Source organism: Myotis lucifugus, unplaced genomic scaffold (assembly GCF_000147115.1).
Source record: "Myotis lucifugus unplaced genomic scaffold, Myoluc2.0 scaffold_2, whole genome shotgun sequence".
In the NCBI taxonomy this organism is placed as follows: domain Eukaryota; kingdom Metazoa; phylum Chordata; class Mammalia; order Chiroptera; family Vespertilionidae; genus Myotis; species Myotis lucifugus.
Window position 1 is genome coordinate 445253 of NW_005871050.1, and position 5883 is coordinate 451135.

Consider the following 5883-nt stretch of genomic DNA (forward strand, 5'->3'; position numbering starts at 1 on the left):
TAAAGACTCTCAAGTTTATTTTAAAAGGCCAGCATTATTCTAATTCCAAAACCAGATAGAGACACTACAAAGAAAGAAAATTATAAAGCAATATCACTGATGAACATAGATACAAAAATCCTCCACAAAATATTAGCAAACCAAATCAGCAATACATTAAAAAGATCATACATCATGATCAGGTGAGATCTATTCCTGGGATGCTAGATAGTTACACTTTCTGCAAATCAATTAATATAAAACAGCACATAAACAAAATAAAGGACAAAAATCATATGATCATATCAATAGCTATATAGAATACATTTAACAAAATCTACAACCATTTATGACAAAAACTCTCAGCAAAGTGGGAATATAGGGAGCACACCTGAACATAATAAAGGCCATATCTGACAAATTCACAGCTAATGTCATACTCAAAGGGGAAAACCTGTTTCCTATAAGATCAAAAAAAAAGATAGTTTCACTACTCTTATTCAACCTAGTTCTGGAAGTCCTAGCCACAGCAATCAGACAAGAAGAAGAAATAACAGGTATCCAAATAGGAAAGGAAGAAGTATAACTGTCATTATTTGCAGATGACATGATACTGTATATGTATATATAGAACCATAAAGATTCCATTGAAAAACGAAGAAGCAATAGAAAAGCAATTATCTACAAGGTAGTACCCATATGACTGTCAGCTGATTTCTTAGCAGAAACTGTGCAGACCACAAAGGAGGGACAAGAAATATTCAAAGTGATGAATAGCAAGGACCTACAACCAAGATTACTCTACCCAGCAAAGCTATCATTTAGAATTGAAGGTCAGATAAAGAGCTTCAAAGACAAGTAAAAACTAAAGGAGTTCATCACCACCAAACCGGTATTATATGAAATGTTGAAGGATATTCTTTAAGAAGAGGAAGAGGAAGAGAAAGAGGAAGAACAAGAAATCATCAAAAATAGGAACAACAAAATGGCAATAAATACATATCTATCAACAATTGCATTTAAAAATCAAAATAAACAACAAGGAATCTAAAGAACAAAATAAACTGATGAATAAAATAGAAGCAGAGGAATGGAAACATGGAACAGATGACGAATCTCATGGGGAGGGGGGCAGGAAGAGATTAACCAAATATCTTATATGCATTACTTGTGGACACAGGCAATAGGGTGGTGAAGGCCTGGGGTGGGGCAGGAACGTGGTGGAGGGAGCAATGAAGGGAAAAAAGAGGGACAGCTGTAATACTCTCAACAATAAAGATTTTTTTTTTTTAAAAAAAAAGAAAAAACACTAGGACTGATAAATGAATTCTGTAAAGCAGCAGGACACAAAATTAATATTCAGAAATAAGTTGCATTTTTATACACCAATAATGAACTATCAGAAAGAGAAACTAAGAAGACAATCCCATTTACAATTGCATCCAAAAAATATGGAGGAGTACATTTAATCAAGGAGGTAAAAGAACTATACTCAGAAAATTAAAAGATGCTAAAGAAAGAAATTGAAGAAGATACAAACAAATGGAAGCACAGACTGTGCTCATGTATAGGAAGAATTAATATAGTTAAAATGCCCATACAACCCAACTCCACTCCTATCAAAATACCAATAGCATATTTCATAGAAGTAGAAAAAAATAATTTAAAAATTTATATGGGACCACAAAAGACCCTGATTAACCACAGCAATCTTGAGTAAAAAGAACATTGGAGAAAGCTCACTACCTGATAACAAACAATACTAAAAGGCCATACTAAGGAAACATGCACGGTACTATCATAAAAACAAACATAGATCAATGGAATAGAATATAGAGGCCAGAAATATACCCATGCTTATATGATCCATTAATATTTGACAAAGGAGGCAAGATCATACAATGAGATAAAGACAGTCTCTTCGATAAATGGTGTTGAGAAAGTTGGACAGATTCATGCAAAAAAAATGAAGTTACACCATCTTCTTATAGCATATACAAGAATAAACTCAAAATGATTAAAGATTTAAATGTAAAACTCAAAATCATAAAAATCCTAGAAGAAAACATAGGCAGTAATATCTGAGACATTTTCTCTTAGCAATATTTTTTTCTGATATATCTCCTGAGGCAAGGGAAAACAAAGGAAAAAATAAACAAATGGGATTACATCAAACTAAAATGTTTTGCACAGCAAAGGAAATTATCAACAAAATGAAAAGACAACCCACTGAATAGAAGAAAATATTCACCAATGATAAGGGATTAATATCCAAAATTTATAAAGGACTCATACAACTCAAGAAAACACACACACACAAAAGAATTAAAAGATGGGCAGTGGACCTGAATAGACACTTTCCCAGAGGACATACAGATTGCCAATAGACATGAAATGATGCTCAACATCACTAATCATCAGAGAAATGCAAATTAAAACCACAATGAATACACCTGAAATCTGTATAATTTTGTTAACCAGTGACACCCTAATAAATTAAATAAACATGAAAAAACACAGCAAGATATCACCTCACACCTGTCTAAGTGGCTATCACCAATAAATCAACAAGCAACAGGTATTGGTGAGGATATGGAGATAGAGGCACCCTCTTGCACTGTTAGTGGGAACACAGATAGGTGCAGCCACTGTGGAAAACAGTATGGAGGTTCCTCAATTTTTTTTAAATGGAGCCCTGGCTGGGTGGCTCAGTTATTTGGAGTGTCGTCCTGTACATCCAAAAGTGTTCATAGCAGTGTTATTTACAATAGCTAAGATCTGGAAACAGCCCAAGTGCCCATCAGCAGATGAGTGGATAAAAAAGCTGTGATACATTTAAGAGAAAGAACGCTTACCATTTGCAACAGCATGGATGGGCCTGGAGAGTATTATGCTAAACAAAATAAGCCAGGCAGAGAAAGATAAATATCACATGATCTCACTCATATGTAGAATCTAATGAACAAAATAAACTGTTAAACAAAATAGATCCAGAGACATAGAAACATGGAACAGACTGGTGAATTCCACAGGGAAGGCGAGGGTGGGGGTTGGGGGAAAGAGATTAACCGGGGAACTTGAATGCATATAAGCATAGCCCATGGACACAGACAATAGTGTGGTGAAGGCCTGGGAGGGCCCAGTGAAGGGTGGAAGGTGTCAATGGGATAAAAACAAAAGGGACATGTGTAATACTTTCAACAATAAAGATAAATAAATAAAAATAAAATAAAAGGTTGTAGGTTCAATTCCCAGTCAGGCACATAGGTTTTGGTTTTGATTCCCAGCCATTGGTCTGGGTGTGTATGGGAAGCAACCGATTGATATTTCTCTCCTCTCTCTCTCTCTCTCTCTTTAGACATATCCTCAGGTGAGGATAAAATAATTAAAAATAGAACTACCATCCCTAACCAGTTTGGCTTAGTGGATAGAGCATCGGCCTGTGGACTGAAAGGTCCCAGGTTCGATTCCGGTCAAGGGCATGTACCTTGGTTGTGGGCACATCCCCAGTAGGAGGTGTGCAGGAGGCAGCTGATCGATGTTTCTAACTCTCTATCCCTCTCCCTCCCTCTCTATAAAAAAATCAATAAAATATATATTTTTAAAAATAGAACTACCATATAACCCAGCATTTCTACTTCTGGGTATATATCCAAGGAAACCCAAACAATAAAACAAAAGAACATATGCACCCCTCTGGTTATTGTAGTATTATTTACATCTAGAGGCCCAGTGCATGAAATTCTTGCACTGGCAGGTGGGGGGTGTCCCTTAGCCCGGCCTGCGCCCTCTCACAGTCTGGAACCCCTCGCTCCTTACCACTCACCTGCTTGCTGCTCCTTACCTCTTGGCTCATTGCTCCTTAGTGCTGCTGTGGAGGTGGGAGAGGCTCCTGCCACCACTGTTGCACTCACCAGCCGTGAGCCCAGCTTCTGGCTGAGCGGTGCTCCCCCTGTGGGAGCAACAGGATATTCTGCCGTTTGGTTGATTTGCATATTACGCTTTTATTATATAGGATAGCCAAGCTATGGAAGCAACCCAAGTGCCCAGTAATAGAAAAATGGGAATAAAAGGGAAGGTACAAAACAAGTCAGTCAGCGAAAGACAAATATCATATGCTTTCACTTATATGTGGAATCTAAAAGAAAATATAAATGAACAAACAAAACAGAAATAGACTCAGAGATACAGAGAGCAGACTGATGGATGCCAGATGGAAGGGCAAAAAAGGTGAAGGAATTGAGAAGTACAGGTTGATAGTTACAAAATATTCATGGGGATGTAAAGTACAGCATAGGAAATATAGTCAATAATAGCATAATAACTATGTATGGTGCTTGGTGGATACTGGAAATATCAGGGAGAACACTGTGAAGTGTTTGTGTAATCCCACTATGCTGTACAACTGAAACTGAAATACAAAATAATGTCAAATGTAAAAACAAAAGACTAAGATATTCTGCAGCTGGAATTGAAGGCTTTCTCAGCCTTCAATAAGCAGTGCAGAACACACAACTGGCCGTGCTTCCTACCTGGTATGTTTTGAGGTGTGGGAGGGTGTGAGTGAGCAAAGGTTTTCCAGAGAAAATCCTGTTGAAGTAAACATCTCCACAATGCTGGCTATCTCCACAACAATGTCCCCAGAAAAAAAATCATCCTGCAGGGATATCCCATGCTATCTGTTCTCCAGTGTCTCACTGCTGGACAGCTAGGCAGCCTGCCAGACCAATCTTCCTAAAGTACAGATTGGGTGGTGTCACCCCAGTCCCAGGATAGAATTGAAAATACTGGGCCAGGCATTTGAACCCTCTATAGTCTATTTTCCCTGCTTTCCCTATCTCCCCTACCCAGCTCCTGTGATCCTCTGAACTCACTTTACCTGTTTTTCTCTCTCTCAAGTTTTGTTATATTCTTTTTCTGCTGACATGCCACGTGCTCTCCCTTCCTACCCATTTTTCTAGGCACAGTTAAAATACCACTTCCTTCAAAAGCTGTGATCTTCTTGGTAACAAGGGCCTCTATCCTCTGAATTCCTTTGCACAGCACTTGGGTGCTTTTCATACAATCAAAAGTGCTTTCTTGACTAATTTACCTTCCAAGCCAGGAGGTGCTCTTTGGGGGTAAGGATTGCTTTTACTTTTTTATATCCCTTCTCAGTGCATAGCACAGTGCCTCAATAACTACTTGTAGAATGACTCAATAGCAAGTTTTTATTCCACCAGGGAATTCACCCTTTTTTTCTCTTTTTGTTGTATTATCGTAATGCACTGGTCAATTATAAATCTACTCCAAAGGCCATGCTAATGAAGCTGAAACAAGTCTCTGATATGAACCAAAAGGCAAGGTACTCCTCTATCTGTGTTATGTGCTGGGTTTTCTGAGAGCTTAGGGAAATTTGGATGTTTTAGCTACCCCCACCCCTTCTATAACCTAACTCCCACCTCCTCCATTTCCATCCCATACTTTCTACCTTTTTCATCACCTCCACTCCACCTTACCCCTATTCAGAACCACTTTAGCTTTTTATGTGTCCCTAGGAGATTCACTTCCAAATCCTTTCCATTCTTACCCTCCTCCCAATTTTCTTTCATACAAGAGGAGATAGATCATCATCAACAAATCAACAAATGACAAATGCTGGCGAGGATGCGGAGAAAAAGGAACTCTCGTTCACTGCTAGTGGGAATGCAAACTGGTGCAGCCACTGTGGAGAACAGTATGGAGTTTCCTCAAAAAACTAAAAGTGGAACTCCCATTTGACCCAGTGATCCCACTTCTAGGAATATATCCCAAGAAATAGAAACACCAGTCAGAAAGGATATATGCACTCCTATGTTCATAGCAGCACAATTCACCATAGCTAAGATCTGGAAACAGCCTAAGGGCCCATCAGTAGATGAGTGG